The 13,540-nt window shown below is 40.8% G+C and overlaps 1 long non-coding RNA gene across 1 annotated transcript in view; it reads left to right on the top strand.

Annotated features, from left to right (window-relative positions):
- The window catches only part of LOC111826095, a 31,650-nt gene extending 18,662 nt beyond the window's left edge, over positions 1-12,988 (top strand). Inside the window, exon 3 of the long non-coding RNA XR_002829345.1 lies at positions 12,869-12,988. This is a non-coding gene — a long non-coding RNA (uncharacterized LOC111826095). The remainder of the gene's footprint in view (positions 1-12,868) is intronic.
- Positions 12,989-13,540: the final 552 nt, after the last annotated feature.

Below are 13,540 nucleotides of genomic sequence, written 5' to 3'. Positions count from 1 at the left end.
CCTCTGTGTCCCTGGCCCCCAGCGCTGTGTACGGCTGTATTGGAACACCAGCACCTTGGCAGATAGCGCCCCAAGACTTGCAGGACTGAGCCTGACCCTGCCAAAGCCTTGCATGGGCTTTTGAGCCCAGTCAGGTCTAGTCAATGTTTGATTGATTGGAATTGCCCTCCTCAGATTGCAAGTGTACAGCCATGCGGCTAAATCATATGGTCATTCCTCCATCCTCACTGAGCATGAGCTCTCGGCAGCTTTTCACAGAATGGATCACTTCCTTCTCCTTGAACTGTGTCTTCCCTTGATCTCCAGAATGTCACACCTTCTGATTTCCTTCAGATCTCTCTCTTTGTTCTCTTCTTTTGTTGAGCCCTCTCATCTCCCCTGCTTATTAGCCTCTTCACCATGTGCACTCTCCTGGTGACATATAATCATGCGGCTTCAAATGCAATTCATACATTGATAACTTTAAAATTTTATATCCTATCAAGACCTCCACCTTGAAATCCAGATGCTTATATCCAACCCGGTGTCAATCTCCAATCGTCTCCTTGGTGTTTCCACTTGGTAACATTATCCCAACCTAAACCCCTGACCTTCTCCCCTCTCAAATCTGTTTCCCACAGTCTTCCCCGTTCAGTCAAGGCCAACTCCATCCTTCCAGATGCTTGGGCCCAAAATCTTGGAGTTGTCCCTGACTCTTTTATCACTTCTGCATCCAATCTGTAACCAAATTATGTTAGCTCTCACTTCAAAATATACTCATAAGTTGGCCATTGCTCATCATTTGCAGCCATTCTGGTCCAAAACCACCCTCATCTCTCACCCAGATCACTACAAAGGCTCCAATGCATCCTTCTGATTCTACCACGGCTCCCACCAGCTTTCTTAAAACAGCAGCCAGACTGACCTGGCTAAGACATTACTCACAGTAAGAGCCCCGCTTCTTAAAATGGCCTGCAAGACCCCAGATGATCTGGCTATGGCCTCTTCCTCCTCCCTCTCTCCCCAGCTCACTCTATCCACCCACCAGGCCTCCTTGTCCCCCACATTGCAGGCACGCTGCACCCCGAGCTTTGCACTGGGTTTCCCTCTCCTGGCTTCACCCAGATAATCTGCACATCACACTTTCTTGCCTCCTTCAAGCGTTCACATAAAAATCCTCTGAATGAGATCTAACTCACCCAGATGATTCAAACTGCAACACCACCGCCACACTCAAGCCCCTCAACACTGCCCTGTGTTTTTTCCCATAGCATTTCTTAACATCTAACAGATTCTTTTATTTATTTTTATTTGTATTAAATTTATTGAGTGACACTGGCTACTATATAGGTTTCAAGTATACATGTCTATGATACCTGATCTTCAGATTGCAGTGTGTGCCTACCACCCAAAGTCAAATCATCTTCCTTCACCATATATTTGACCCCCTTTACCCTTCACTACCCTCGCCCACCCCGTCCTCTGGTAACCACCATACTGCTGTCTGTGTCTACAAGTTTTTGTTTGTTTTTCTTATTTGTTCATTTGTTGCTTTCAGTTTTATATCCTACATATGAGTGAGATCATATGGTACTTAACTTTTTCTGTCTGACTTATTTCACTTAGCATGATATTCTCCAGGTCCATCCATGTTGTCGCAAATGGCAGTATTTCATCTTATCTTATGGCCGAGGAGTATTCCGTTGTGTATATGTAACCACATATTTACCTAATCATCTATCCAAGGATACTCAGTTATGTCCATGTCCTGGCCACTGCGAACAATGCTGCATTGTCTTTGCGAATAAATGTGACATAGAACAGATTCTATCATTTGCTTACTAATTATGTTTATTTTGGAGGTGGGAGACTTAAAATTAAAAGTTGACTCCTCTCCCATACTCCACGCTCTCTGCGGGTCTGCACAGAGGCTCTGCTCCTCATGGTGGTTCAGGAATCCAGGTCACTGGATGGTGTCGCCCTGTGAGAGGGCAGAGGGAGCTTGGAGTCTCAGAGAGGCCAATACATGCTCTATCTGAAAGACACTCCCATCTCATTGGCCAGAAGTAATCCCATGGTCCCCACTACCCACAGGGGGCCAGGGAAGAAAACCCTGCCATCTGCTGAGAAGGTGGGAAACTGCATATATTCGATAGACAGCAAATGATTGCTGAACAGTCGCTATTTATTAAATGAACAAATGAATCTATTTGAGGGAATGAGTTAGAGGTTTTTGCATCTGATGAATCCCCGTCTAATGGAAATTGAGAACAGGGAAGGAATAGGATGCGGGAGTCAGCAACTAATATGATGTGCAGACTTGAGCAAGTCTAGATTTTCCGTCTACGTGAGTGGAGGCACAATAGTGACTCAGAGAGAGAAAAAGACAGAGAAGGGAGAAATTTAGGTGTGTTCTGATGTACATGCTGGGTAGAATGCAGACAAGGCACCTGCAATTTGACCTCATTTGTTCCTAGAGAAAATAGGACATTTTGGCATCAGGCCATTTGTTCAGTAGGCTGTATCTACGTTGTGGCCAGGCACTGGGCACCTGGCTAAGAATCGGCTGGTCCCTGCTCTGAAGGCAGCTGACGACCTGTGATGGTTGCAGTTTGCACGTGTCATCTCACAACATCCCTTCAGTGATGTTCTTATATAATGTATCACTGACAATACCTGCCTGGCCCAGGTCACACCCTCCCGGGCTCCCTGCGTCTGGTGACAGGTGAAGAGGGAATACAAAGACCAGGCCCTCTGGACCTGGAGCTTTGTTTGTGTGCTGGTTTTAACTACAAATTCAATTTCTGTAATAGATATAGAGCTATTAACATTATTGCTTCCTGAGTAAGCTTTGCTAGTATGTTTCTTTCAAGGAATTTTTCTATTCTAAGTTGTCAAGTTTATTGAGATAAGGTTGTTTATATTCTTTTAGTATCTATAAAAACTGTAGAAATGTTGTATCTCCCATTCCTGGTTTTATTAATGGTGTTCTCTCGTTCTCTCTCTCTCTCTCCCTCTCTCTCTAATCAGTCTGATGAGAGGATTACCAATTTTATTGGTCTCAAACAATCAGCTTTTGGTTCATTGGGGTTTTTTTCCTACTATATTTTCTTTATTTTTATAAACACATTATATATATTTCTATTATATATTATTAACTTATGTATATTTTATTCATTTCTGTTCTAAGTTTAACATTTCCTTTAGTGTACTTACTTTGGATTTACTTCGATCCTCTTTTCTAGTTTCTTAAGGTGCAAACTGAGGTCATTATTTGGGACCTTTCTTCTTTTATCAAATAGATCGTTCGTGCTATAGGCTTCTTGTGGCGGAATTTGTGTCTGTTCACTGATAAAACCCTCAAGTCTAAGACAGGAATCAGCACATAGTAAATACTTGTCAAATGAATTAATCAATGCCTCCTTTTTACCCCAAAGCCTCTGAAGAGTTCCCAATGCATTCCACATGCAGGCCATTCCTAACATAATCGTCAAGGCCCCACCCAACGGGCCCCCTGCTGCTTCTCTCCATCCTGTCCTGCTGTCCTTCCTCAGCTACACCAGCTTCTTTGCTGCCCCTCGGACATGCCAGGCAGGATCTCAACGCAGGGACCTTGCAGTTACTGTTCTTCTGCCTGAACAGTCACCCCACCCCATTTTTCCTGGGAAAGAAAGACTGTGCTGTGGGCAGAGAGCCTCTGCCATCTCTCCCTCCTCCCCTCCCCGGTTCCTCCCAGATGAACACACGTGGCTGAAGGCTGAAGGCTGAAGCTGGACCCTCCGGTCCCCATCTCCAGAGCAACCCACCTGGAGCCATCACAGCTCTGCCCTGACCCCACTTGCCCCATTGCCGGGGTTCTTATTCTGGCATCAAGAAGGGTTCAGGAAATCTGGAGAAGGGTCTGTGTGTAGATTAAATAGTCCAGAGATGAAATATAATTTTGAAAGGCATTTGGGGGTCAGAGGAGCCTAGTTTAAAGGAAACTAAGATCTCATCTCAGGACCCCATGCTTTTTATTAACACAAATTGTCCTGAGGCGAGGCAGAGATATACACTTCAGAGGGTCAGGGTTTCCTATACAGAGTCCATTGTCAGATTGGGGAGAATTAGCCTACGGCTGTTCAGGTGTTTGGCCAGTAGGAGGCAATAACATGTAGATTAAGATGCCCTGAGCTGCCTGGCAGCAAACAATCAATTTAATGTATCCTATTCAGGTTTGGGGAAATGCCTTTAGCCATTCCCAGATGCAGCCCTGCTGTCATGCTGGAATTGGCTTCTGGCACCCCATCACCCTGGGATGCCCATCACAATCAGATGAGGACTGGAGTCCACTGAGGCAGGTGGCCCAGCCACTAGCCGATTGTTGATACTTTCCTTTTATTTTTATTTGTTTTACATACAGGAATAACCTGTCTCCTTGTTATTTTCAAAATGTAGGGGCATAAAACGGTGCAAAGTATGCCATTATATGTTTTAGCCACTTACATTTTGTTTGTATCTCCATCCTCCACCCCCACCCCTCGATTTGATTTGTCCAAGGTTTCCATGGCCTTTCCAAGGAATGGGCAGGGCCAGTCCTCGGGTCACCGGCCAGCGGAGCCCACAGGGAGTGATCCTGCACTCCAAGGCCCTGAAGGGAGAACGTTCTGGAGAGAGGCCTGCCCAGTTATGCTCAGTGCAGCATTTGGAAAGGGAATAGGGAGGTGCATTTTTATGGAAACCTCAAACACCTCTCCTCATCACCTGTGAATTCCCTCTGTGTTCAGGCAGCCGAGCTAGACGGTTGTGAGGAATGGTGTGCGTGGTGGGGGCCTTGGAAAGAAAAGGTCCCTTGTACCCTGGCCAGGCCTGGAGGAGGGGCCCAGGAGGACAGGGAGCCAGGAGCTCTGCTCACTGCTTGGAACCTTCCTCTGCGAACAAGCTACGCCCATGGCACTGCCACCTACACCCCTGTAGCCCCTACACCCCTGTAGCCCCTCCATGGCCATGGGGGAATCCAGCCATAATGGAAAGTTTGGGTTGGCAGCTATTAATCACTCATTCCTTAGAAAAACAGTCAATAAGGTGTCAGGGTAACCAGCTACCATTCAGTGGTTCTCAACCTTCTGGCCCTTTAAATACAGTTCCTCATGTTGTGACACAACCATAAAATTATTTTCGTTGCTACTTCATAACTGTAATGTTGCTACTGTTATGAATAGTAATGTAAATATCTGATATGCAGGATGGTCTTAGGCGACCCCTGTGAAAGGGTCGTTTGACCGCCAAAGGGGTCGCGACCCATACGTTGAGAACCGCCGCTAGATTGACAAAACTTTAAAAATCTGAGAACCACTTGATGGGATTCACTGAGAAGAACACTACATCAGTCACATGGTATTCCTGCCAAGAATGCATAACCCAATCTAATCCTGTGTAAGCCACCAGGCAAATCTAAATTAGGGACAGGAAACAAAATAACTGACCTGTACGCTTAGGTCAATGTCATGAAAAAGAAAGGAAGTCTAAGGAACTGTTCTAGATTAAAAGTGACTGAAGATACATGATGACAACTACATGCAACGTGAGTCCTGGGTCAGGAAAAACATTGCTAGAAAGAGCTTAATTGGGAAAATTGGTGAAATTTTCTATATCTATGTTTAGTTTCCGGAATTTGATAATTATACCTTGGCTGCATAAGAAAAGATTTTTGTTCTTGGGAGTTACATGTGGGAATACTTATGATCAATGGCTCATACTGGCTGCAAATTACTTTCAAATGATTCAGGGGAAAAATATGTGAAAAAATATAAATACATATGAAGGAAAAGAGGGGAGGGAGGAGAGAGAGAGAGAAAAAAAAAGCAAGTGTAGCGAAGTGTTAACAATTGGTGAATTTAGGCGAAGTTTACACGGGACCTCATTGTAGCCTTCTAGCATTTTTTCTGCTGGTTTGAAGTTTTTTTCCAAAAAATGTTTAAAACATCTTTCATATAGTAAGGTTGTAGGGAAATGGAAATTTTTATTCTCTGCTAGAAGGAAGGTAAATTAGTACAGTTTTGGGAAGAGGAATACAATAACATAGAATAATGATATATGATAATATTAATAAAATAGAATATGACATAAGTAAATATAATATAATATAATATAATATAATATAATATAATACATAATTATTATAATATGTTATAATATAATAATATAATTATAGATGACCATGTCTATATCCTATAACCCAGCAATTAAAATGGGATGTAGGAAGAAAATAATAGAACTTTGTATTTATTTATTTTATCTTTTAAGAAAAATATTACATTTTATGTGAAACATTATGTATTAGTATAATAGGACATTTTCATAATTTATAAAGATACATAGAAATATTGGAGATAGGCAATTACATTTTTTATTGATAGGGCAGCCTGATGAACAAGAGCAGGAGAAATTCAACGTGCGTGAGGAGACATATATAATATATGTAAGAATATTAACTGCAGCATGATTTATAATAGAAAAAAAATTTGGTAATGTTCTGAATACCCCTCAATGGGAAAAATATAAATAAATTGTGTTTTTTTCACATGATGGGATACTAAGTAGCAGTTATAATAAATGAAGTATCTACATGGATAGGTTAGAAAATGTTGGTAAAAAAGCAAGTTTCAGGACAATAAAGATACTACTAAACACTGTGTATTGTCTTTGGATATTTAAATCTGTCAGAAAACAAAAGCACTGACTAGACAACAAAGTCATGATCTTGTCACCTCTGGGGAGGGATAGAGGAAATGAGTACCAGAGAAGGGAATATACAAAGTTGAAAATTAACTTGTGGAGTCATTTCTTTACCCCTCCATTCAATAAGGGATCTGAAGAAAATATTCCTAAATGTTAATGTTGGTTTATTCTGTGTGGCAGATACACAGATTTTGCTGTTATTCTTTAAACTTTTCTGTATGTTTTTTCTGAAGTTTGTATTTCTCTGATGGATTACAATTCTCATACATAAAGCACCTGACAGTTCCTACAACTTTCCATATGTTTCAATGTATGGCCACACCAAAGCAACCTTAAATCAGAGTTTCCAAAAGAAATATTTGTCAACAGAAAACTCGTGTTTCTTATTTTCTTTATTTTCATAATATGTGTTCTTAATTTTATGGAAATGTCTGTCTGGTAAGGAGCATGTCTTCTTGAGCCCAAATATTCTGCAGTGGTAAGTCATTGATTAGCATCCTGATTTATGCAAGAATAAAACTAAAAATTCTCTAAGAGCTTAGAAAGTAATTTAACAACACAAAAGTTGCATATTTCTGAGTTATGTATGTTAAAGCCCATTGCAACTTCTCTATGAAATTACCCAACTCTTGCTAATAGCTCCCTTAGTTCAATATTTCAAGGGATGCCCATATAATGAAAGAACTTTTTGGGGGGACTAATTCCTTTAGAATTCACTTACATTTGGCTTCCTAAATGACATATGTTTTTAAAAACCTTATACCTATTCCACCTCTACTAGAGAGAAAGATGGTAAAGCTTAAAATTGGTCTATTTTACAGTTTGTTGGGAGAATTAATTACATTTTATTGAGCAAAAAGAACTGATTTTTAAGGAGACTTGAGGATTACCCCCAAAATGTAATTGTAGGAACTTCCTGTGGCTCTCATTTGCATTAATAATTAGAAGATGGTTCCTATATTATTGCTGCCAGAAAAACAAAACAAAACAAAACACCTAGAGCCTATTCGATAATCCACTTATTTCAATAGTAATTTTGGCAGTCTCGCTAAGCTGGGGTGGGGGGAGAATAAGACAGGAAGAATTTTTGTTTGAAGAAGTTGCTTAGTTGATATATTTTTAATGTGTACAGGATCTGTAGCGTTGTCTCTTTTTTCAGTCCTTATTATGGACCTTTGTTTTCTCTTTTTCTTTTCTTAGAAAGTCTCACCAGAGGCTTGCCAATTTTATTAGTTCTTAAATTTTTTCTGCCTTTTGTTGATTCTCTACTGTATATGTGTTTTCTATCTCATTAATTTCTGCTCCTATCTTTATTTCATTTCTTTAGCTTTTCTTGTACTTATTTTTAGTCCTTTTCTAACTTCTCTAGGTGGACAGAATGCTTGTTTATTTTCAGTATTTCTTCTTTTCTACTAATATGTCTTTATGGCTATACATTTCCTTCTAAGGGTTTTTAGAGCTAAATTATAAATCTTAATATGGAATATTTTCATATTGTTCAATTCAAAATATTTTATAATTCTGTTATGATTTCTTCTTTGACCATGGGTTATTATATTATGTGCTAAATTTCCAAATAGATGAGAATTTTCTGGTTACCTTAACTGTATTAGGATCAATAGTATATTCTATCTAGTCTATATCATTTCATTCATTTGAACTTTGATGAGACTTGTTTTGTGGTCCAGTTTATAATCAGTTTCTTTAGATGTTTTATGAAAGTATTTTCTGAAGTACTTAGGTAGAGTGTTCTATATTTGTCCATTAGATCAAGTTTCTTGATTATTCTTTCCTGGTATTTTATTCTCATTCAAGTTTTTGTCTGCTTGTTCTACAAATTACTAAAAGAGGTGTATATAAAAGCTCCCACTGTGATTCTGGACCTATTTCTCTCTTGTTTTGACCATTTTTTACTTTACATATTTTGAGACCATGTTATCTTCTCCACTTAACATGTGGGTGGGGGCAGGAAACAAAGAAGGAAAATTAGTTGTAAAGATAACTCCACCTCCTTTTAATCAATCAAAAGCATTGCTGGACAAGTAACTCCCACTGTAGGACATTTCCCTTGATGACATTTGTTATGGGTTACATTGTGTTCCCCTGAAAGAGATAGTGTGGGCATCCTAACCTCCAGTCCCTCAGAATGTGATCTTAGTTGAAGATGGAGCCTTTACAGAATGAATCAAGTTAACAGGAAGTCACTAGGATGGGTCCTAGTCCAATATGACTGGTGTTCTATTGAAAAGGAGAAATTTGGACACAGAGTCAGACGGGTATAAGGGGAAGATGACCATGGACAGGCCAAGGAGAGAGACCTCGAGCAGATTCCCCTTCAGGTCCCTCAGAAGGACCAACCCTGCAGACACCTTGATCTCAGACTTCCAGCCTCCAGAACTGTGAGGAAATAAAGGTCTGTTGTTTAAGCCACCCAGCTTGTGATCTGACTATGGAAGCCTTAGCAAACTAATAGAACATTTGTAACTCTCACGGCTATTTTGTTTTTTAAAAAGTATGTTTTCAACAGAGGGAGAAAAACCTTTTCTTTCCCTAAACATGTAAAATAAGGAACCAGAAGTTAAGAGTGAAGTTGATCTGCTATTAACAGAATATCCTTTTACATTCTAACAGCAAAGTTAAAATTTTCTTTTTAATCTGGCATCAAGAGAAAGTTTTGTTTAATCAACTCGGTGGGCCAGTCTTTATTGAGCAAAGGAAAACAATTTCCATGTTCTCAGAATTGCATTTTATTATTTCCTAATTAAGGACGAGAAAGACAATTCCCAAGCTTCCTTCGGAGAAGATTGGTGCAATAAGCATAATTACCTCTAAGAGGTTTAATAATAAATCACCCAATCTCCTGAGCATAATAAATACAACCAGGGAATAATCACAAATTCAACTTCAGGGCAGCATGAATTAGAAATATAGTGCAGACACACTGAACTTTTCTGGAAGTCCAATTTTTAAAGAAGCTTAGTTTTCTTAGCATAGACCTTGTGACACACTTTTTTGAGGCCATGTATTACTGGAAAGAGAAGGGTGTGCTGATGTACAGGTTGGGCTGTCCTAAGATGATGTCAACAAGGGTAACAATGTCCTTCTACAAACTCTTTACAGTGCCTTGTTAGAGAGAAAAGATGTGGCTGAATAAAGAACAGATTATGGATGAATATGGCCCAAGACAGAACTTAAGAATACGGTAGACCTTTGCAATCATATACGCAGGTTTTCTTGTTAGTGATATGCTGATTTCTCTAATTCCCAAAAGTACCTGATATTGTGAGCACTTTTGAAGTTCTTGTCCCATGTTGGGACCAATGCCTGGAATATGCATTTGATAGATTTGATAGGTTGTCAACTGACGAATAAGATAAACAGATTGATGTGACTCCAACTTTATTAGAGCTCATAAATCCAGAGCAAGCTTACTGACTAAGGAATACGCTGATACCCAGTCTGATACACTAGATATGGAAACAGTGGGCTGGATCGATGAAAGTCTGATTTAAAGTACTTGGGTTTCCAGTTCCATCCATGATGTTGCAAATGGTAGGAGTTCCTTCTTTTTAACAGCAGCATAGTATTCCATCGTGTAGATGTACCACAGTTTTCTAATCCATTCATCTACTGATGGGCACTTAGGCTGTTTCCAGATCTTAGCTATGGTGAATTGTGCTGCTACGACCCATTATGCTAAGTGAAACAAGCCAGTCAATGAAGGAAAAATACCACATGATCTCACTCATTCATGGATAATAAAGACCATTACAAACTTTTGAACAATAATAGATACAGAGGCAGAGCTGCCTCAAACTGATTGCCAAACTGCAGTGGGAAGGCCAGAGAGAGTTGGGGGGCAGGAGGGAGGGGAGTAAGAGATCAACCGAAGGACTTGTATGCATGCATATAAGCATAACTAATGGACATAAGACACTGGGGGGTAAGGGAGGGTAGGGGTGTGTCAAGGGCGGGGGGGAAAAAAAAAAGGACACTTATGTAATACCCTTTGTAATACTTTAAGCGAAAAAAAAAAAAAAAAAAATAAAAAAAAAAAAATAAATAAAAAAAAAAAAAAAAAAAAATAAAGTACTTGGGTTTAAAAATGTTGACAAAGGGCCACTTAACTAACTCATTTTGATCGTCTTTAGTTTATAGATTCTACAAAACAGAAGAATCTTGGAAGTCATCTTCTTCAATCCTCAACTTAATATAGGACACTCATATAGATGGTCACCTAACTCTTCCTAAACACTCCACGTGATTTGAGTGACCCAGAAAACGGAACATAGAGGGATTCAGCAAGTGATTTATTCATTGCGGGTGGGAGGTTGTGAGGAGGGAGAGGTAGCAAAGAAAACCTCAGTAGCATTCTGCAGAGGCCACCACCCAGGGCAAGAGACAGGCGTGGTTTCCATGGTAATAGATAAGACCTCATTCTCTTCTAGGCCAGAAAACCTGATTTGATGATTTCACTCAAGCTGTGGAGTCAGAACCACTCAATCCTCTGTCAGCTCCGGGCACTGCCTCTAGAAAAATGCCTTTTATTTTAGCAGGTTGTTATTAATGATTCCTCTTTCTTGTCTCAGAAATGTTCCCTTACTCAGTGATGTGCTGGGTGAAGGAGTGTTTTTTGAAAATTTCCATCCCCTTCACAGCTTTCAGATTTGGCTCATGTGAAAAAGAGGTGAGAAAGTGGAAATTTTCCTTTACCCAGACCGAGAGCTTCATCACTAATTGTCTCCAGATATATGAATCTACACTGTGTCATTTTCCTGTTAACATCTGTAGCAGTTTTGATGTCTGTAGTGGTTTGGGTTCAATTCACAGACCCATCCCTTTCTAGTTCTGTGATTTGGAACAAGTTAATAAACCTCCCGAAAGTCTCAGTTTTCTTATTTATATTCTGGGATATGATGCTAGTACTTGCTTCATAATGGAAAAATGGATATAAAGTGCTTAACACACAGCCAAAAGCTGAATAAATTATTATTAATCTCACATCTAGACTGTTTTTCTGGCTTTTCCATTACTGAATGGAGAACTTTAATTCTTAGTAATTTTTAATACCTATTATTCAAAGGAGTTGGGAAATGTGGTATTTCAACTAATTGAATATTATGAGTAACAGAGTTGATACACACACACACACACAAAATCAACATATGAGATCAAGAATATTTAGGGAATGAGATTCACAATTATATTCAAGAGACAATTTTATTGCAAAGCACTTAAAACTTAGAATTTGAATCTAGCTGGCTAATTCCAGAATCTCTACTTTAAGTTTCCAAAGATATGAACATAAGTAGGTTCTATGTACAACCATCTTACAAATACATAAGCTGAAATAATTCCTTTTTATCTACAAGTTTATGGCACCTGAAAGCGCAGACCCTCATTGTATAACCATAAGAAAGTCATTTAAACTCTCAAGCATACTTTTCCTTGTCTGTAAAATGGAGACAAGGTTAGTACCTCCTCCCTGGAGTTGCTGTGAAGTTCAAAGTGACAGCCACTGAACAAGAACGGAGCCCATGGGATGCACTCAGTCATGTTAGCTTACTGCAGCGGTTCTCAACCTGTGGGTCGCGGCCCCTTTGGCGGTCGAACGACCCTTTCACAGGGGTCGCCTAAGACCATCCTGCATATCAGATATTTACATTACGATTCATAACAGTAGCAACATTACAGTTATGAAGTAGCAACGAAAATAATTTTATGGTTGGGTCACAACATGAGGAACTGTATTTAAAGGGCCAGAAGGTTGAGAACCACTGGCTTAGTGGACTCTCTCAGTGCCCCACCTGGATCCTCTTTACAGGCAGTGAGCCCGGCCCTGGCTGCTGTTCCAGGTGACTGATAACAATTCACAGCTGCCTACAGTCCTCAGCCAAACAGAAGTCTCCTTGCCCAGGAGGCAACGCCTCCCAGCCCTCAATCTCAGCCAATGGCAACAGATTTTCTTGGTACAAAAGGCCTCAAGTTGGGCTTAGTTGTGTGATGCTGCTGCAGCCCCCTTGTGGGATCAAGCGGACCCTGGTCTTCAGCAGGTACCACACTCGCATTTAAGCCTCTACTCCTGTCCCACTCTGCGTCTTTCCCTCCTCGTATCCTGGGGGCACTTCTTCTATCACTTATAAGAATTTCTTTTTCATCTTCGTTGTAGCTGCTCTGGAACCCAACCTGAGACAGCTGGCCTCAGACACGGCCTTAGGAAGCCTGAGGACGCGACTCTGGAGTTGGCTGGCTTGCTGGCTGGATGGCAGAGAGGACCCCACAGCTGAAGGTAGGTGAAGAGTTGATCCTCCCTGCTTTGCTACACACTGTGGGGTGGGGGGTGGGGGGGCGGGTGGAGATTCAGATGTGCGGGCAATGTGCTATTGGGTGCAATGTCTCAGCCTTTGAGAGGTGTGGGAAAATGATAACGATAAGGTCTCTGGAATTGGGTGGGTAGTTGAAGAGAGAAAATCACAGACTCGGGATTTATGGGTCAAAAATTGAAAGCAAAGTGTGAGAGGCAGAGGCCTTCACTCCTGCCTCTGGGATGAGGTGGGAGCAGAAACAGCTGAAGCTCGGGCACAAGCCTTAATTGCAATCGTGCAGAGCTCTGAGAAGGCTGAGTTCTGAGCCGAGGCAAGTCTCTTAAGCCGGAGTTGGGGCCTTTTTGGGCAGAGTGTCACCCTGAGGCTCCTGATACAGATATTTTCTGCGTCCTGCACTTTGCGCTTTCCCCGGAACCCCCTATCCTGAAGAGGTGTCCTCTTTCTCATTGTTTGAAGGTGGAGCCTCCTACCCCAAGTTGCTGGAAGCCTATAAAGAGACGTCAGTGAAGACCTCA

Source organism: Myotis lucifugus, unplaced genomic scaffold (assembly GCF_000147115.1).
Source record: "Myotis lucifugus unplaced genomic scaffold, Myoluc2.0 scaffold_54, whole genome shotgun sequence".
In the NCBI taxonomy this organism is placed as follows: Eukaryota; Metazoa; Chordata; class Mammalia; order Chiroptera; family Vespertilionidae; genus Myotis; species Myotis lucifugus.
This window is presented reverse-complemented; position numbering and strand designations above follow the sequence as displayed.